The 21,246-nt window shown below is 45.0% G+C and overlaps 1 protein-coding gene across 8 annotated transcripts in view; it reads left to right on the top strand.

Annotated features, from left to right (window-relative positions):
- Zbtb38 (zinc finger and BTB domain containing 38) overlaps positions 1 to 21,246 on the top strand; it is a 77,008-nt gene that overhangs the window by 19,628 nt on the left and 36,134 nt on the right. The window contains exons 3-5 of one of the 8 annotated variants that reach the window (XM_038321788.1): positions 354 to 415; positions 950 to 1,411; positions 16,385 to 16,488. The gene's annotated coding sequence lies outside the window, so the exon portion shown is untranslated. Of the gene's footprint in view, positions 1 to 192; positions 416 to 949; positions 1,412 to 14,503; positions 14,659 to 14,699; positions 14,996 to 15,157; positions 15,498 to 16,384; positions 16,489 to 21,246 lie in introns of those variants that run through there. The other 7 variants (XM_038321789.1, XM_038321786.1, XM_038321787.1 and 4 more) reach the window with 7 other exon arrangements.

The following is a 21,246-nucleotide window of genomic DNA, read 5'->3' as shown; positions in this document are numbered from 1 at the left end:
GGTTTTTTTTTTTTTTTTCATTTTTTTTCTGCTGCTGCTAGCAATTCTATGAAATTAACAGACTATAAAATGCATCCCCAAGCAGATACATACTGTATTGCAAGCTTTCTCCAAGAAGAGGATATGATTGTGCTCATTCCAGCTGATTTTCTTCCTTAGCAAAAGGACTGTTTGATTTTTTTTTTTTTTCAGAAGCAGAAGGACTCCTTCATTGTGCAGCCGCTCTGCTTCAGTGCATGGAATGCCTTCTACTGCCTGGTTGCAGAATTTGGAGTTTGCTAAGCAGTGGTTAGTGATTGGGCTCATCTTGCATCACCAGTTGATGACATTTTTCTTTGTTCCCTCCTACCCAGTTGAGCCAAGACTCTGAGGCTGATATGCAATGTCACAACATTAATCAGATACTGCATTTAAGGTGAGCTGTCCCTTGCCTCCTCCTCCTTCCCTCGCGCTGGCTCGCTTGTGGGCTGCATGCAGTGCGTATCTTGCTTGTGTGAGCCTAAGATGGCAGGCAGGATTAGCCGTGCTGTGCTGTGTGTGCGTGCTGTGTAGAATTCATTACATGTTGCCTAGTATTTCCGATGTGAGTATGTAAACGCTCTCTATGCCACATCATCTGGTAGCGAAGCCTGGCTCTGCACCATTACAGACTTCGTTATTTTGACATCACCCTTCTTTTCGGGTTCATTTGCTGCTGGAGGTTTGCTTTCCATCACGTTCAAAATAAGATCCTGTCTGTCTCTCTCTCTCTCTCTCCCTCTTTTTTTTAAACAAAGCCAAATAAATCCCACAAAACCCTAAAACCCAAACAAGAACAACAAAACTCTGCTACCAGATGGCGTCTCCCCCTTTCTCCTTGCATTTGCTGTCTTTTAAATAATGTATGTTGTATTGTTAATTAATGTGAATATCAAATTAAACACTTGAAACTTACATGTTTATTATGCAGGTAGGAGGCCAGGTGGACTCTATTTTTAACTCCTAGGTACCGCATCGTGTGCGAGCAGCGCAGGTCCTGTCTCACATTTGTGTTTTCAGTGCTGGGATCAGTGGTTTGATTTTCAGCAGACAGTGACTGTGGCTGTGGCCTTTGCAGTGGTCAGCTCTGAGCTTTGAACTCTCAGAGGAGCAAGGGAGGAGAAGAAAAATCCAACACACCACCTCCTTGGTTGCAGCCTCAGAGAGCGTCCTCGGAGAAGAAACCTCTTCCTTCAGTCCTGCTTTGCCGTTGATAAATTCAGTCCTCGTGATCACAGCACACTCAGGCTGCTGCGTGTGACGCCTGGTGTGTGTGACCATCGCATCTAAAACTCGTGAGCAGGAGGACGGAGAAACCAGTGGTCTCCATCGCCTCACGTAAAGATGGCCGAGTGTCTGGCTATGCCAACACTGCCCCGAGTGACGCGCACAGGTAGGTTGGAATTTGCATGTTTTATAGGTTTTTTTTTTTTTGAGCCATGCAGGAAAAACATCAGATGTATTAAAATGTGACTTTTAAAAATTGAAACTAAGATACTTGTCATATGTTGAAAATGGCATGAAGCTAAATAGCCCCTTGTATTCAAATACTACACAAACACAAGCATAAACTTATAAAGAGACTCTGCTGTAAAAGTGAGATGGCTTCTGTTCTAAAGAAATTCAGTTGTGTGATAGGTGTGGCGCCACTAGACAAAAGAATTTTTTTTTTTTTGAAAAGTCTGGTGATTTGGCTCAATTTTAGCTTGAAACTAAAAAACAAATGGATTTCTGAGATAATCTCCAAGAGCGTAAATAAGTTCATTAGGAACTATCAAAAAATGTTTAATCTTTAAGAAGCGGACTTTAACTATATTGTGTGAAATATGAAAATTAAGAATTAAATTCTTTCAAAATCATATTTTTTGTCGTATACAATGAGACATCCACCATTTGTATGTGCATGGAGCTGGGGGGCAGGGCGTTATCATTTTTAAAGAGCTAAGTTTCCATGGCCCTCCTCTCAGAAATCGAGCTCCATTAAATGAAGCTGAGCCCTTAGAATGGCTCATTGCAGAAATACAGCCGTGACTCCCTGTGTACCAAATCCTGGTATTTTTCAAAATCATCTCACAAGCTCTTTCCTTTGAGCCGAACCCCTTAAAAAATATTTTTGTTTCAAACTAACACTGGGCCAGAACCTGTTTCCTTGGTAACCAACTCGTTTAAAAATGCAGTCATAGATATGCACACGAATGTGTTAGAAACGGAGCCACTTGCCAAGCGAGAGCCCTGCAGTTCTGTGTCCTCTCACACGGAATGTGCATTGGCTTTAGACATTCTTTCAAATGGCAGGCTTCAAACCTTAACCTCCCAGCTGCATTTCTAAATCTGCAGAGGCTTGCTCCGCGGCAGCTCTTCCCTTCCCCCTTTGTGCTCAGCACGTTCTCAACGAAGGTTTCTCCACGCGCTCTAGCATGCAGTCCAGGTTTGTGGAGAGAGGTGGGCTTTCATTCTCCTGAGTCCACGAGCGCACGCTGAAACAAAAGCCATCTCAGAAATCCTGAGAATCGGCCAGTGCCTCTGCTTCTACCTTCCTGAGCCCTCCATAGTGACCTCCCAGCTTCGGATAGAGCTGCACCCAAACCCAAGCCTTCCCTCCCCATGGCAGGTGTCTGTTGAGCCCTCATGGGAGCGTCTTTGGGGCTGCTGCCGGACCTGAACCCTCCGGGAGATGCTCCCAGGTGAAGCAGTTTGAGATTCAGAACCATCTATGTAAATGGGCGCTTGTTTCCAGCAGTCTGCTTCATTTCCTACAGCAACATCTGCACAGTCAAATCTCTCATGGGTTAAAGAGTGGCTATTGTCTATTGTTGTTGTGTTGTTTTGAGGCCAACTAAGTTACTGTGCTTGGAATCATTATGTGGTTCAGTTATAGCAAAGCATGATTCCCACCTGTGATTCGTTCTCTGGGCTTGCCACGAAATGGCCGTCTTCCTGCAACCTTTATTTATTTTTTTTTTTTAATCTGCTTGGGAGCCATTTTCTTTCTTGCCTGTGACTTAAAATGACTAAGTACATTTCAAATATACGATCCGTCAGGTTGCAGACTAAAGGGAAATGTCAGAAGCCCGGTAAAGAATGGACATTTATGTTTAGGACCGGCAGCATTAACAGTTTCAGGAGGATGGGGCTAATTGTCCTTGCTCTGTTGGACAAGCATAGTGAGCTCTCAGCATCTGTAGTTAAAACACTTGCTGCTCAGAAAGAGCCGAGCAGAATGTCTTCCATCTTTATAGGCCAGGACAAATTAATCCTTTTAAATGAATTTGAATCTTAACTCCAAGACTGGGTGGATGAAACGCGGTTGTTGTTTTAGCAATGAATGAACGCCTGATAGACCCCACGCTCAGAAGATGTTGATCCTTTTGTTTTCTACTTAAGCGTGGTTGCGTCATCGTGTGGATTTTCACAGCTAATGATTTTTAAGTGACATTATTCATTTGTGTTGCTCTAAAAGAATTTCAAATATAATTAAAATATAATTCATAGATCCAGAAAACCGAATACGCCTGCTGGGAAATACACTGCGCTGTTATCACTCTAATAAATAGACCAGTGAATGGGAGAATAATTATTATTTATTACTTTGTCGTGTGTCGCTTAGAGCGATATTTGCAAGGCATAAAGCCTTTCTAAACTTACCCATTTACAATTATTATTGGATTTCCTAGATTAGCCAAAATGAGGGAAAGTGGCACTTGCTCCTTGCTGACTAACAGACTAGGTAGGCTTAGCCCCTTTACACTTTTTGGCGGAGGTGTTTGTGCTGGGCAGGCCAGAGCAGGTGCTACAGGAGAATGTGCAAACAACTGCTTTGTTCTACCAAAATGCAGTGGGCAAATGTGTGGTTTTCTGCCTGAATGATTGATGGTATAAAAACTCTCAACTCTAGTTTCTCTTTGGGGAATAGAAAAAAATGTTCTTCCAAGCTTTAACTCACCGGTGATGTGTAAGGCTTCATCTCTTGCTTCTGCACTGGTGTGGATCTAACTCAGTCCTCTCTGAGGATGTCCTGCAGCTAGACTGGCAGCCAGGCCACAGCATAGGCTTGGCGTCTCTTTATTGCTTTATATGTTGGGGGTGGGGATCTAGAAAACACCCCGCACTTTCTCTTTATGACTCAATCATGCTGAGTCCCATGCGGCGGCTCGTCCTAACGGCTGCTTTCCAAGGCTAAACATTCAGCATTTTTACTGAGCACCTACTATCTACCAGACATAGTCCAGAAGCTAGAAATACAATAATCGACAAGACAGACCAGAGCTTGCTTCTCACGTTTCTGCCTCCAATAAGGCAGGGTAGACAGTAGGAAAGTGGCAAAACAAAACAACGTGGAGGCAAATAGCTAGCAAACCCAAGAACAAGACGGAAAAGTAGCTGGGTGCAATGGCACAAGCACCCAGTGTAGTTTAGCACTGGGCTAGCCTGGGCAAGTGACCCTGTCTCAAAAACAAATAAAGAAGAGCTAGAAGTAAAAAACAAACAAACAAACAAAAAAAACCCACCAGGATGATGTGCTGTAGGGAAAACCACTCGAATGGTTGGTTTGGGAAAGCCTTCCTGGGGCTGTGGCACTGGAGTGGAGACCCGCAAGGTAAGGACGCAGCAGGGCAAGGAGCTGGAGGAACTGCACCATGTGCAGCAGAGTGTGCAGGCATGAGCAGCAACCCTGTCTCTGTGGACCCGTCAGCCTCCTGAAGCCAGGCTTCACAGCTTCGTGGCTGCTCCTGCCTTTGCGAACTCCTGGGGTGAAGGCAGCCCCAGGCCCCTGCGGGGCGGCTGCTTTCGGCCTGTCAGACACCAGCTATGTCTGCCTTTGACCCCGGCAGCACCCTGAGTCTACGTGGGAAGGTAGAGTGAAACTCTTGGCACTGCATCCCAAGGAGTGATGCAATGCTGGCGCAGACCCAATGTCAACTCAGTAACGGCCTCTTGGAGCAAGGAATGTTCTGGAAAGTATCTTGTTTTGTTTTTCATAAGGACTCCAGGATTTAAGCTCATGGCAAAACACTGAGACTTCCATTTCTTTCTTTTTTTTTTTTCCCAAGGGCAAAATGCTCAAAGGGTCTATATTTCAACTGGCCAGTAAACAGCCTTTGTCTTGAAAAGCCTGACACACTGGGGCTCTGCCTGGTGTTCCTCTGATACAGCAACAGGGCTGAGAAAGGTCTTCAGAGCGACTGCTCTTCCATGCCTGTCAGGTTTCCATGCCTGTCAGGGTAGTTGCCGCTGGGGATCAGAGGACAGGAATGATCCGTTATACAAGTTAAACACTCTATGGTCCTTAAAAGCCTTCTGAACATTCTAGCAGCGCTTTCTAAAACTGATCCGCAACTTAGCAGATTACTGAGCACCTTAGAGGTGGCTTGGCTGGTTCTTCATACTTCATTGGTTTTACAAAACATCCTGCTGCAGGACAAGCTTGTTCTAGTCCTTTGTTGTAGAGAATCGCCTGCCATGGGTGGAAGCAAGAGATGCTTCAGCCGTTTGGTTCACCCTTGGAGTGTTTGTCTAGCATTTCCTAGGTAACAGGCACTGTTGTCAGCCCAGGCAAAATGGATATGACAGTGCCCCCTCGGGACTCTGTTCAGGTCTCCCCACAAGGCTAGATAATGGTACGGACAGGCACAATGACATATCCTTCCTGTTGCAGAAAGAAATCTGTGTTACTGTTCCCTGAAGTCGATTCTTCAGTTTACAGACAGCTCAGCCAATGTCAAGGACAGGTTCCTTCGCTTGGACTCAGTGTCTTTTTCTCTCGCCACCTCGCTAAGACGTGCTGGTTCCTAATAAACCAGAAGGTATGCCTGGCTACCCTTCTCCAAGCTGGTCCGCCTACATTGCCAGGTGACCTCAGTAACGGCTGCCACTTTTGAATTCATGAGCAGATGTTAGGTTGAGAAGCCCTTGAATGCAAGAATTTGAATTCATGATGCGGGCAACAAAAGGGCAGGGAGGCCTGGCTCCTGACATCTGCAGAAAGCTTGCTGGGCAGCAGGTAAATTGAACCCAGTTGCTAAATCACTCGTCTTTGTTAGGTGATCCCAGCAGTCACCGCTGTGGTCTAAACATCAGCCATGACCAGAAAATTGTTCTCTGGGTCTGGCAGCTGACTCTGCATCTTTCTGTTTAATGGAGTATTTGCCTCCGCGGCTCTTTCCAGCTAAGGGTTGGAGACCAGTATTTGTGTCTGCTCTCACTCGGTTAGGCTTGCAGAGGGAGTTTGTTTTTTAGTACTGTTTTGTTTTTTTAAATGCCAGTATAAATATTCTTTCTGTGTTCATGAATGCATGGAGGCTTTCATTGTTTGCTTTACACAATAAAATAACCATCTTCTTTACCCTCCCTCGCTTGTTGCTACCAAATGGGTGTTTTGAAGTATCTTTTCCTTCTGCATACTAAAATCCTTTACTGGGTCTGAGGCCTTGCTCTAATTAAGGCCTCACTGTGCTGCCCTTCTCCCCAACCCCGAGCTTGCTGCAGAGTGCCCGCCTGAGGGCCTTACAAGCCTGTGAGATGAGAAAACAAAAGCCACCAGCTGAGAATGTGGTTAAATCCCAGAAGGGCAGTGCCCTTGTAATCCCCACCCCGCCCCACCCCCTTTTCTCTTTATTTCTAGAGCTGAGAAAGGGAAAAGGAGGATTTTTAGCAGGGACAGGGAGGAACTACGCCATGGATTCTTCAAAGTATGCAGGGTACAGGAAGTCACGTGGAGAGAACAGGGCGTCATCTGAAAAGCAAAATGGGGTGGTGCCGACCGAACGGGCAGCGGGCAGTGGCTGAGGCGGTCAGAAAATGGGAACGACGAAGCAGACAGCAGGCAGTGTGGGCAAGCCGGGGAGGCTGCTTTGCCCCACTCCGAAGCCAGGGGTTCAGGGTACAGGGGAGAAAATGGAGAGTCTGCTGTTGAGAAAGAAGTCTTGGGTGCAGGCATGGAGACAAACCTCTATGCCATTCTGTTGGACTTGGGACGTCTCGTTGACCTTGTTACTTAATTGTGCCACGTAGCCTATTGGGCAGCATCCACTGATGGCTCTCCTTCGATGTGATAAATCTTACAAAGCCTTACAAAGTCTTTAGTGACATCCTAAAGCTCAGAATGCCGGCGAAGACCCCCTTCCCTCTTGCTCTATGGACCTCCACCAAAGTTTAAACAAAGCAAGAGGGCTTTTAGCTTGTGCTGCGCCTAAGAACAGCTGGACTCCTACAGAGCGGACTAGAACCAAACCTGCAAGGTCTGGGAGAAGGAAAGCTAGACAATGACTCGGGACCAGTACATAATTTATCTGGGAAAAGACCTAGAGGGATGTCTGTGGTCTAAGATCTCCACTTACAGGCTGGGGAGTCCCAGGGCAGAAAAGGAGAAGGGGATGGGATGGCCCATGGTCAGCGTAGCTGGAGAAATGAAGTTAGCAGCGGGTTAAAGACTGTTGCTGAGCCATAAACTCTCCAGTGGTGGTTAGCCTTTACCAGGGGGTGCTAGAATAGGGACGGTAAGAATCTAGAAAAACAGGTTACTTTAGTTCTGAGAATTGTCATTTGTAAACCAAAAGGGGGGCTTTACAAAATGGTGTGACCATGGCTAACACTACCCAAAATACCTGCTGTAAGCTGCAGAACCAAGATATTCTCTTTCCCAAATCCATGCTTCTCTGCATTTGGCTCCTTCAAAGCCTACTCCTCCTTCCTCTTCTTCCTCCTTCCTTCCCTCTTTTCTTTCCCTCTCCATCCCCTCCCTGTCATCCTTCCTTCTTCTTCACCATCCTGTGTGGTCTCAGTGCTCCTTGGCCATCCCCAGGGGAGATTCTGATTGTCTGAATGTCATGGTCTGCAGAACCAGGACAGGGTGGCATGGGAACATTGAGTATGTTGTCTTCCTTGTGCTTCTTGCCGGCCGCTGACAGAAATTCAAACCAGACTTGACATGCCCCAGGCGTGGTTCTTTTTCTCTCATTGGAGGAACTGGTCCGAGCAATTGTGCCTTCGGAGGTTGTGTGGAGAGTCAAATGTAGACTCATATTTGACTCCTAGTCTAATGTTCCTTCTATTAAACCAACTGTTCCCAGTTAACAGGGAAGTTTAGCCCTTTCGTCTATAAAAGATCAGATAGAAAACACAGCTGAGGCTTTTTTTTAATGCCTAATATTTTTTTAATTAGGAATATGGGGTAGAGTGTTTACCTAGCATATATAAGGCCTTGTGTTCAAGCAATGCCAAAACAAAGAATTAGACAAAACTTCAACAGATTGATTTTAAAGATGGAGTCGACTTTCTCTAGAGATCTGTGAATCAGGCAGCTCCTTTTCTATAACAAATGGGCTGCTTTGGGCCTGGCAGAAGAGCCAAGTTTTATAAGGTAGCTTGAGAGGAAACATGGGGGTTCACACTGGTTTCTTCAGTTTTCTGCCCTTAAGAGGGTTAAAGCAGAGGGACTTTCTTATGTGGTGGCCAGGGTTGGCCTACTTCAGAATTATCTTCTGATTCTTCAACCTAATTCTAGTTCAGTCATTTGGAACTTTAGTTCATCTATTGGGATCCATGAGGAACTCTGTATCAGTATTTTTATTTAAGCTGGGTGTGGTGCTATTCAATTTTAATTCCAGCACTCCAGAGGTAGAGGTAGACAGAGCTCTGAATGTTCAAGGCCAGTCTGGTCTACATAGTGAGATCCAGGCCAGCCAGGGTTACAGTGAGACCCTGTCTCAAAAACACAAAACAAAAAAACAAAAACAAAAACAACAACAACAAAAACAGCAAGTTGATGCAAAGCTGAGGATATTGCATGAGTATCTATATAACAAAGAAGAAAGCAAATTTTCAAATTTTGTATTGATAAAATAAAATATAACATAAAATATTAGCCATAATAACTATAACAGATGTGGTTGTAATTGTGTCTCTATACTATCTTGCACAATAAAATTTGAACTCCATATGATTTTCTCATCATATAATGTTCTTCTGTTTGACACTCCCTCAACCCCATCACTTAAAAATGTAAAACTTGGGCTGGAAAGACGGCTCAGATGGTTAAGAGACAATAATGCTTTTGCAGAGAACCCAAGCTGGATTCCCAAAACTCATCTTGCTGACAACTGTCTGTAACTCTAGCTCCAGGGGATCCAATGCCTCTGGCCTACTCAGGCACCTGTACTTTGTGCACACAATCCAACAAAGATACATATTATGAATAACATAATTTTAAAAATATTGTTTAATCTTAAAAAATATAAAATTATTCTCAGGCCACAAAAACAGGTCACAGGTTAGATTCAGATTTGAAGATCCGTCTTCCCTCGCTTCCTCCCTTTCTTCCTCCATTTACTGAGACAGGGTTTCCCTTCGTAGCCCAGGCTGAATTTAAACTCACAGTCCTCCTGCCTTAGTCTCTAGAATACTGGGATTACATGAATGGATGATGATTCTGTTTTGTAAATTATAATCTGTTTTGGGGACCAATGAGCCAATTGAGCCAATATGTTTTGTTTGATTTCTAATATTTTTAAAACTCTGTGTGTGTATGTTTGTGCGCGCGTGCACACACGTCACACATGTAGAGATCAGGGGATGACTTCCAGGGGTTTCAGGCTACCAGGCTACCAGGCTACCAGGCTACCAGACTTGGCAGCATGTACTTTGCCCATAGAACCATCCCACTGGCCCCAAGTTCTAGTCATACTGAATGTTATCTTCTAATTTTATTACTTTTTAAAATAAAACTATGATATACATACAGTGAAATGGCTAGAATAGTAATGTTTTACACCTATCACTTTAATCTTTTATCTGCATTCAGTAAACATTTTAATGTTTTGTAGACACATTGTATATTTTCTCAACTGATAACACAGCACAAGCATTTTATACCATTTAAAAATCTTTCACAAACATACACTTTAAAACTTTACTATGAAAATCTTGAACATATAAGGGCTTAACAAAGCTTCTCCTTCTTTTATGCAAATTCCTTCTTTATTTCAAAGGAAATCCCACACTATATATCTTTGTTGTTGTTGTTTTCAAGATAGGGTCTCTAACCCTGACTGTTCTGGAACTCATTATGTAGAGCAGGCTGGCTTTGAACTCACAGAGATCCATCTGCCTCTGCCTCCTAAATCCTGGGATTAAAGGTGTGGACCACTAAGCCTGGCTTTCATACCTCAAATCTTTTTATCTCTGACTCTTGAGTATGCTTCTCTAAAAGAGACAAATTCTAAGAAAAACTTTTGTCTTAGGAAAGAAATGCTGAATTATGTGAGGCTGGATAATGTTCCAGAATAATGTCTGGAACTTTCAAATGAATCCGGAGAGGAGGAGGGGAGAGAGGGAGAAGGAAGAGAGGGAGAGGGGAGGGGGAGAGAAAGGGAAGAGAAAGAGAGAGAGAGAGAGAGAGAGAGAGAGAGAGAGGAGGAGGAGGAGGAAGGAGGGGAGGGGAAGAGAGATGAATGGGGAAGAAAGAGAGGAGTCCTTGCCATTCTTCTGTAAGCTTGAAATATTCCTTTAAAAGACATTTTTAAACTGTAGATTATTGAAAACATGTATAGCTGCTGCAGGGCCATACCGTACTGCTGAATGCCACCACATCTCTAGGGGATATATGAATTTGTCTAATTAGGTCATTAAACAGACAAGCACAATTCCAAGTAAGTTCCACATAATTCATCTCACACTACATTGAATTTCATTGGCTCCACACAATTCCCCCTTTCTCTTAGATCCTTGCTATAAAAAAAAGAAGAAGAAAAAGAGAAGTAAATTGGTAGTCTAGGACTAGAGGCTTGGTCAGATTCCAACTCTTTCCATTTTTCTTTTCTTTTCTTTCTTTCTTCCTTCCTTTCTTCCTTCCTTTCCTTCTTTCTTTCTTTCTTTCTTTCTTTTTTTCTTTCTTTCTTTCTTTCTTTCTTTCTTTGTTTTGTTTGTTTGTTTGTTTGAGACAGGGTTTCTCTGTATAATAGAGAGTTCCTGGGCTGTCCTGTAGACCAGGCTGGCCTTGAACTCACAGAGATCCACCTGCCTCTGCCTCCCTAGTGCTGGGATTAAAGGCGTGCACCACCACCTTTCTGACTTTTTTTTAAGGGGCAGGGCCAACATCTCATCTGTCTTGTGTGACAGCCTGCTTTGGGGTTTCATTGGACTATCCCATTCCCACTAACAGTCAGCCTGGGTCTGGGTCTGGGTAGCAAGCACTCAACTCTCAATCCCCCGACCCTGGGTAGAACAGGAACCTTCCTGTAGGCCAGGGCCATGTCTCTTAGGATGGGCATTTTCATACATGTCTCTGCCAAAGGCACACACATGTGTTTGCAAGTTGACAACTTGCAATCTCAACTCTAAATGCTTTGACAGAGGCTGTGGTCCATGTCAACACCGCATCCCATCCCTAGGAAGTCCTTCAGGAATGTGGTGTAGACGACAGAAAAAAATGATAGGATGGGATGGTCGGAAAGGCTTGAAGGGAAAGAGAGAAGCAGCCATAAGAAAAGAAGACCCAAGAGATGGCTCAGTGGCTAAGAGCACTGGCTGCTCTTTCCAAGCACCCACATGGCAGCTTGTAACATCTGTAACTCCACTTCCAGGGGATTCCGTATCCTCACACAGACATATACGCAGGCGAAACATGAGTGCACACCCCATATTTCTATATGGTATGGCAGCCAGGCTCTCAAGCCATAGCTCCCCACCTGAGGTGGCCACGTGACCTTCCAGACAGGCTGTCGCTACCTAACAAAAGGTCAGGATGTTGTTTTGCTCCTTTCTTTGTAATTTGGAGGATGCCTGATAGAGATGCTAATTCAAACCTATGGAACAACTAGCATACAGAGCACACAGGTGGTTATGGATGTGACTAAAAGCCATTCAACCTGGTTACCTAGGAAACAGAATGCTAGTGTCTTTCCCCTCAGTTAAGTTTTGGTATAAAGACTGTTTGGAGAATAAACGAGGAGGAATTCTTCAGCATGTGAACTCAGGATATCATGAGGGACCGTGGAGAATCTCCCTCCCGATAACGCCATGTGAGTTGTGCCTTTATTCCCGCGCCTCCACGCTGGTCCAGAGAGAGATAGTTTATGTTGGGGTCTGGTCCAGAGAGAAATAATTTATGGTCTGGGCTAGCACCAGACCCTGACATAATGGTGCCCAGACGTGGGGCTGACCTGCAGACCATGACAGAAGATCAAGTTAGAATTGAGAACTGAGAATGTCATGGTGAGCGGCAATGTTCACTATAAAGTGGCAGAGTTGCGAGAGACCAGACTGGTGGAGGATGACTCTCCAGAGTTTAAAGGGGCAACATTTTAGTCTTTTTAGTTACTATCTTGAAGTCCTATAAAGAAAGGGTGCAGTCAGTCTTAAACTGCCCCACAGTCTTAATCAGAAAGCACATGCAGTCTAACACAAATCCTTTGGGAATTAAACGAAATGAGACAGAAAACAAAGATAGCTTCCTGGACAAGGCTTAGGAGTTATGCAGCACAGATAAACAGACTGAAGTTTAAGAGGAAGAAACTTAAAGTCTTAGATTCCTTGTTTTCCTTTTTAAATGCATTGAAATGGAAATTGTCAAACGGACAACACCACATGTAGTTATTTTAGAAAAGAAAATTTCTGTAAAGAAAACCTTTACAGAAAAGTGTATAATTATGATAAGGTGGGATGTTTCTGGAAATTTCCAGATAGTTCCTCATACTCAGGATGATTAAGACAGCCTGGTTATGAGAGAGGATGGAAAATTTTGAAGGACTAGCTGATTACATAACTTTTAGGCTATTACTGTAATAGTTTAGTTATTAATAACAATTTGAGGAAATTTGTTTGCTTCTGGAGAACACATTTGGCTCCTCTAAGAAAGAAGTGCAACTGTGAACGCCCCTGTAGAGGTGAGGAGCCATGCTACACAAGAAAGCCAGGGCCTAATTTCCCTAGAAACAAGCTGTTGACTGCACCTGATCAAGATGCCTCCCAGAACCCATTAGCAAGATGAAGAGTGGCCCCTGGAGCCCCACCTGGGTCTAAGTCCCACGTGACCCTCGCAGCTTCCCCCGTGGAAAATCACTGCCCAGAAAGTTAACCTGCACTGTTAACGTTCACACCTGCCTGAAATTAGAGCAAACTTATAACACTGGGCGCTGTGTGAAAGCTTTACACGTATTATGTAGTTCAGTTAAGAAAAAAAACAAAGAACACCTAGGAGGTAGGCATGACTATTAAAACTTGTTGCATGTTAGATAGCGAAGCTGAAGGCCAGAGATGTGGCCTTAGAGCAACAAACCTGAGCTGTCAACTCAGGCAGGCTGAATCCAAAAGGCCAAACTGCCTTGCTCTCCACCTCCTACCTGGCAGTGGCAGGCCATCAGTCACCAGCAGCAATATGGCTGACAGTTTCTTCTTCTGTGTACATCAGTTTTCTCTGAAGTTTTAAAAACATTTTCAGAGTTTCCAGAAGCCTCAATGGAAACATATGTAGCACGAATTCTAATTGGTCTCAATAATAAAAACCTGGAGCCAGATTTCAGGGCAAATACTGAAAAGATCAGAGAAACAAAGGAGCAAGCAGCTAGAGAGACTTTTATTGAAATCTCAGGTAGAAGGGCTGAGCTCCTTCCTGTCTCCTCTCTCTGCTTAGCTGTCCTGTCTCTGTCTCCCTAGTACTGAGATTAAAGACATGAGATCTCAAGTGCTGGGATCAAAGGTGTGAGCTCTGTTTCTCTTTTAGACTGATTACATCTTAGGTAGCCCAGTGTGGCCGTGAATTCCTGACCTTCCAGCTTCCATCCCCCCCCCCCCCCAAGTGTTGGGATTAAGGTGGCCTCTATGGTTAACTAGTGGCTGACTCCGCCCTCTGATCTTCAGGCCAGCTTTATTTGTTAGAATACAAACAAAATATCACCACAAACGTACAAACATGCAATTAGACCACGAGTTTCTTTGGTCTTGTTTGTAAGGTTGGAATTCACCATTATCAACAAGTTAGCTCAGGTTTCGTGGAAGTTCTCATTGACAGTTATATAGACAAAAACATTTCAGGCTTTTTTTTTTTAAAGGGGAAGATGAATCATTGCTTAATAAATGCAGTTTAGTTGATCTTTCTGAACACTGGCCTACGGAGGGAACGAATAAAAGAGCTCTTGGCATTGAGACAGCTCGGAACTGTTTGTTACATGTGTATGCATGTCGCTCAGCCCACCAACCATCACAGCTCTGTTCTTAAATGACACCCTTCCCATTCTTTTCCTGCATCATTTAAGATGCTCTACTTTGCATACACTATTAATATCTACTCAACTCACCAAAATGACCACATTCCTAACGCTTGGTGAGGAATTGGGATGCATAGAGAAAGGACAGTACCGTATTTCACGAAAATAGCCTTTTTCAAAATCTTAAGGTGTAGCCTGGGAGTCTTTTCGAAAGAAACAAATTGAAGACTCAGGGCTGGATGATTCAAAACAAAACACCTGCACCTAGGTGTGCAGGAGGCAGTAAGCGCGCCACACTGTGAGTTGGTGGAGGAAGGATGCCAGCAGGCAGGCAGTGGCCTTTATTTGAGGAAGAGGGTCTGCTCTTTTGGGTGAGACAGTTCTTATACCATGTTGGGAAGTAATCTAGGCCTCTCCTGACAGTCATGGGAAAGCACAGGTAACACCTTGTTCCTGAGAATTTGGTACGGCTAAAACTGCACAGGACCTGGGTCCGCGAGGCCTGCGCCCGGTGCCCAGGGCCTGCTCTGTGACCCCGCAGCCTTGTCCCAGCCGGCTCGGTAGCGGTGGCACCGGGGGCTGGAGCCCCGCGACCCTCAGCCTGCCTGAGGCCTGGGCGTCCGCTCGAGGTCTGGCCGCCCTCCGGCCTGCACCGGGGTGGAACGGAGCGCTCGGGCCCAGCAGCCGGCGTCCATTTTCTGGGTGGCGCTGCGGCCGGACTCGTAGGTCCGGAAGCTCCATGGACCCCGCGGGAAGCGCTCGGGCGGCGGAGCCCCGTAAGTGCCCCGGGGCCGCGCGTCTCCGGGAGGGAGCCGGGAGCCTGGGGGCAGCGCTCAGGCCGAGCTGCAGCCGCGGACGCCGAGCCGGCCGAGCAGCCAGCGTCCGTCCGCAGGTGGAGCGTCCCGCCCCACCAGGCCCAGCTGCAGGGGGGAAGCGGGGGAAGGGGGGGTGACTGTCGCGCACCTGGGGCTCGGGAACCGCTCAGGATTACCGCGCCTTCCCTCCCCTGTAAGCGCGAACCCGAGCAGCGTCCTGACCCTACCGGATCGCGAGGAGATCCTGGTGAGACACCAAGCCCCTGGAATTGAACCGGACGTGCAAAGCCAGGGCCCTGCCCCCAGGGGGTTGCAGCCTCGGCCTCCTGCTCCTCCTGCAGCCCTCGGTCTGTTGGGACAACTCAACAGCCAGTCGTTAGACACTTTTTGCAGACTAGCTGATAAATAACCTGAGATTTTAGCCTATCTGCGGCTCCGCTCTATAACTCCTGTTCCCCGGTCGGTAAGTGTCTTGATTCGGTTCTGGAGTTTGGGCCTGATTGAAAATCCCTTCTAATGATCTATTCTAGATGTTACGCGTTTATGTACTGTGTACCTATTTGAAAGGTTTAAAACTGTTCTAACTGGGAAGCTCAATCGTTCGCTTGGGTTCTCATTGCTGGGAAGAATGGGAGTTTTGTTGTGATTCCAGAGAAACATATAGTGACTTACTGTAGCTAAAATCAAAGAGTAGAGTTTTTGTTTCGTGACAGGGTCTCGCTAAGGAGCCTAGAATGTTCTGGATGCAAGCAGTTCGGGCTGATTTCGAACTCGCAGCGGTCTGCTGACTGCTAGGGTTACAGGCTTCTACCATGCGATTCGACAAACCAGTGTTTTTCCAAGACCAAAAACCCATTAGTAGAATCCCTTTGGTGGGTCGCAGCTGAAAAAAAAATATTTTAAAAGATTAGAATATATAGTAAGGTTTTTAAAAAAGTGTAAGCATTGCACATAGTAAAGATGAGCATTGTCTAATGAAGCCTCTGGCTTATATAATGTAATCTGGGGAAAAAAATGGGTCACTGTCAAACAGCCTTTAAGACCCTAGCTTAGTGTTTTGTGGCATAGGTTTTGCACTCAGGTTAACCTGGGTTTGAGTCCCAGCACTCAACTTAACTGTGTGACCTCCAGCCACAGGTTCCTGGCCGTGCTCACAGCTGTAAAATGAGGAAGTGTGCCCTTCAGCTGAGGGGTATTGCAGAGATTCCCCATCAACTGGCTGCACTTGAGGCAGTCCTTGGCTTTCGGGGCGTGGGGGGGGGGCTCCACATACAACAATTGCAATTGTGTCGCTGAGCTGTCGAATCCTAGACACCAGCCATGAAATGCTGCGTGTTTGTCTTCTCTTAGATCCTGATGTGGAGGAGATGGAAGACTCAGAACCAAGGATTGCCAAGTGATTTCTGCCGCGGCACAGAAACTAACTCCGTCAAGGCTGGTCCGTTCTAACTGAGGTAACTAAACTGTGTGTCTTTCCTTAGTCTACACGAAATAAGAAATGGCAGTTTTTGAAAGACTCCCGGAGGCGTCTGAATCATGCTCTCCACCTGCCAGGTTTGTGTACTGCAAAATTTCCATGACTCTCAAGCAGTCTGTTATTAAGAACACAGGACACGTGGTGTGCCAGTCCCCTGTGGGGAGGGAGAACTAGAAAACAGGACTTCAAGACAACTGGCTTCTCATGTTAGTTCTGCTGGTAGTTTTTATGTGAACTTTTGTGCATGTCTTGATAGATCTGAGCTTCTTCAAGTCGTAAGGACCCCAAAACATGACAAAAGCCCAGAGAGTTAAAATGCATTTTTATTGTTACCCCAGCGGGTTGAGGTCAAGGCAGGAGTATTTCCCAGGCACATAGCCAGCCTCTCCACTCACGGTAGGGTGAGACCTCTGCCAGCCGTAGAGTGTGCAAGCGTGAAGAGACCTTTGCAGTTCTCACACAGATGTACTGGCAGCCCCGGCAGCTCCGCTCTACCTTGGAGGCAGTTACAAAGTCCTAGGTGGTGACAGAAACAAGTACCATTTGTCAAACGGTTGTGTGTCTTTATGTGCCAGGCTGTGTGTTAATAATTTACTCCTCAACGGTACTAAGTCAAGGAAGAAGAGATTTAAAGGATTGAGATGTGAAATGGTGGCAGGCCATGGAAGGCCGGCGTGAATTCTGTATGCACAGTGCTTGGCTGGGGCCCCAGAGTTCACGGTTGAATGCCTGCCCTCCTGATGCTTGCAGTCTAATTTCTACTGAAATCCAAAGAGGCAGAGTTGGCGGGCCAGGCCACTCGGCCATGACTCTCTAAGTGCTGCTCCAGCAGCCGCACAGTGCCATCTGACACAGGCTCAGACTGCAGAAACAAACATTTCAAAGTTCTTGCTTTTTTAGTTTAGTTCAAGTTTTCACCCTTTTCCACTTTTAACATCTACTAAACTTACGCTTTGAATTTATACACAGTCATCAGGGCTCTGGATTCATTTATTTTTTTAACTGAACTTCTCTGAGATTCTTGAGTATTCAGAAAGATGATTATGCTTTCATAACCATATTTGTCATGGCCAGTCTTTAGCAAGGAATCATTTGTCCAACTGTCGGTGGTTTTCTTTTGGTAATCAGCTTTAAGAATGTTGGAGATTGACTTGTGTCATTTTCATTTTCAAAGTCCTGAAATCTAACTTGAGATTTTTCATTTTCCCATTTCTGTGACTCTCATTGGAGGCCTTTCCTATTTTTACACCTTGCCCATAGGTGGTCTGACAAGAGACCTTTTTTATTCAAAACAGTGTCTTTTAGCTTCGTAGACCAGAGGACTGTGGGCATTCTAAAATAAAGCAATTGAAGACCCACAAACACTGTTGTTTGATTAACGTGATAAAAAGCCAAAAGGCAGTGCCAGGAACTGTACAAAGCACTAGAACTCAAATTGCACGACCTGACTGCCACTTGTTACGATGTAAGTCTTGTATAAAAACAAACGAGACTACGAATGTGCACGTGGTTCGTGCACTTTATGAAGTTCTATAAATGTTATGCAGCAAATATTTATCTAGTAGCTGCCATGGTATGGCCCAGCTAGAAGGACTGGAGAATTCAGCAGAAAATCAACTGACACTTCCCTCTCAGACTGTTAATAGAGCTGGAAAAAAACAAGAAATACACATCTACATATACATGCACATCCCTTCCCTCTGTCTGTGTGTGTGTGTGTGTGTGTGTGTGTGTCCAGGCAATAGATGTAAAAAGAAATCATTCTGGTGATTCATGGAGGCATTCGAAATAAAAATAGAGAAAGACTGAGAAAACATGGAGCAAATTCTGTGAAAAGTATCAAGCCCAGTTGGGTTAGAACTGGTCTATACAGGCGCCCAGGGGGAAACAACTGGAGAATATTTATTGCTGAACAATAATGGTCCTGAATGCCAACTAGGAAATAGGAATGTGTTAATCAATGGTGTCATTAAGGCTCTTTGAACAAGGAAATGTCATGGCTGTGCCTTTATAGGAGCCTTCTCGTGTATATAGTTTAGAGGAGGTTGGGAGGACACAAGGAAGAAGGCTGCTTCAGTCCTCCCAGAAAAGGGGCTGGCCCAGAGTGATGCTATCCAATCAGGGTTGCGAGTGGTAAGATGAGAAGCAAGGGCTGGCTCAGCTGTCTCACTGGAGAAGGAGCTAGCACAGCATCCCAGAGCCATGGTGCCATGGTGACCCTGAGAAGGAGGTGACGAGTTGCATCCTAGGGGACTCTATGTGTAAAGCCCTGAAGCTGCTTTCTCTCACCCAGATGGGGTTCAGGACCCCATAGGAAAGGAAAGGCCCATTTAGGAGTATTATGAAAAGGTAAGAGACAAGGTTTCCATTAGGGTATGGGAAAATGTGATTGAGTATTGAGCCTTGTAAGAAAAGAAATGACCTGGGGAGACAGAAGCCTGTCAAGAAAGCAAAAAAAAAAAAAAAAAAAAAAAAAAAAAAAAAAAAAAAAAAACACAAAAAAAACAGAAAACCTCAGAGGAGCATGTTTCCAGAAGCCTCTGGAACATGGCTTTCACCGGACTGTGGAGTAGGAGGGATGGGCCCAAGAGCATGAGACTGGGCAAGAGGTGCAGTGTGTGTCTGTGGGCATTTTTCTTTGCAAGAGAGTGTGATATGCACAGTGCATATGAAGTGGTTGTGTTTGCATATGTTTATAGCATGCACAAATCAAGAATGAATCTTGCGTAAATCATTGATCCTAGCATGTTCCCAATCATACGCCTCATTACTAAAATTCAGGATGCTAAATGTGGTTTTGATAGTGGGGTTAACACTGTATTCCATTATTGGCAGACAAATCAGAGAATCTCTCTTAAAAGCATGAACTAAAGAAAAAAAACTTTGTCATTGCAAAGTTTCTAGAAGTAATTTAATTCCGTTGCTTTTGCTATATATATTAAATAATGTGTCTATTTTTCTGAGCATATGACTTAATACAATGGAATGAGGATACTGGAGTCAGATAAACCCAGTCTTGCAAACTAGCTGGGCCGTTTTCCAGACTTGTGACTTATATGAAGTCCTGAATTTTTCCACCCTCAGCTTCTATTGGTCTGTTTTGAAGCTCTGAGTGATAGTTTGATCTGTAACTACACCATGGTAGGCAGTTGACAAGTGGTGATTTCCTTCGTCTCTAGCCTTGAACACAGATGGCGATCCATGCTAAGGTGAATCTGCACAGGAAGCTGTGCCTTCCTGATTCATTCCAGTCTATTTATTTTTCCCGTTTTATGTCTGTCCTGCATGTGTTGAAGTGACCAGGAGTGTAGCGTGGATCAGGCTTCACCAGAGGAGAGATAGATGGCTCTCGTGGTTAAACACACTCACTGTTTTTGCGAAGGACTTGAGTTTGATTCCCAGCACGTAGGTGGCAGTTCATAAGGGACTGTACCTCCAATTCCAAGGGATCCAGTACCCTCTCTGACCTCCACATGCACTGGGTATGCATGCAGGGCACCTGCATCCATGCAGATGAAAAACTCATTCACATAAAATAGGAACAAATCTTTTAAAGGAAATTTGTTAAAAAAATAAATAAATGAATGAATGAATGAATATAAATAAGACTTAACCGGGGTCTCTGACCAAAATGTAGATGTCTGGACCATGAGAGTCTGTCTGATTCAGTAGGTTTGGAGTGGAACCAGAGATCTGTGTTTTAAACAAAAATTGCCATGACTGCAGATGGAGATTTCCAAATGGCAATCTCTAGGAAGCAGAAGAAAGAATAAGCCTGATGCTTGATTTGCTGATTCAGATCCTGTTTCAATTAGAGAGGCGCCTGTGCTCCAAAACTGCGTACTTGTATTATCCATGTCGGTGGATCATATTTGTAATCATATAAGAATAGGCTCCAAGTGCTTGTGGTCCAGCATTAACCCCCCTCCACTGGCCGCCCCACGTTGCTCTCTGCCATGTAACCACAGTCGCCTTCCCAAGCTTCCATGTGTTTGTGTGACCCCTGATGCCTCCCATCAGCTCTAAGAGGACTGGGATTGGCTCCTAAGTGTAAATGAGGATTTCCTCTTTTGAAAACACACTGCACATTCTGCTTCGGCATCCATCTTCTGGGCTTGTGGTCCCCGATGTGACTCAAATAGCTGTTCTCTGTACTGCCTCAGCGCTGAATCACCCGTCTGTGTGATGGAAGTGTCACCGGCACACCCTCTGAGTGCCTGTTGTTGAATCACACCTTCCATGTGCGTTCACCCTTCCCATGGCTTTCATGGGAAACGAGGGAAGGATCGCTCTGCTGACGTGGGTGACTGAAGGGCGGCCTGAGGGGAGTTATTCTCAGGCTGGGCATTAGAGGCCTGGCTGTCCTCAGGGCCTGTGCTAACTGGAGTGAGGAAGACAACCCGACCTTCATTTCCCCCCATCAAGGTCTGGTGATTCTGAGTGTCTTCAGGCCCCGTTCGCTGTGAGTTGATTTTTTGCACAGATGTACTCTCAGTCACCTGAAGACATGTCCTTCCCAAAACAGAAATATCTTGTGCGTGAATTCTTGCCCTGCTTTGGTATTTCTTTCATTTCTCCGTGTTTGTCTCTATCTTTTGTTTTGGCATTTTTATTTTCGGAAAACCAATTAAAAGAGGTTTTTGTTTGTTTTTTTGACAGAGCTGACTCTAGAGTTTCTGACGAAATGCTTTGTTCCTCTCTTCAGAAACACTTGTCAGCATGGTTTTCTTCTTTT

This window comes from Arvicola amphibius, chromosome 3, assembly GCF_903992535.2.
Source record: "Arvicola amphibius chromosome 3, mArvAmp1.2, whole genome shotgun sequence".
Taxonomy (NCBI): domain Eukaryota; kingdom Metazoa; phylum Chordata; class Mammalia; order Rodentia; family Cricetidae; genus Arvicola; species Arvicola amphibius.
The sequence above is the reverse complement of the archived record's forward strand: the minus strand, read 5'-3'. Positions and strand labels throughout refer to the sequence as shown.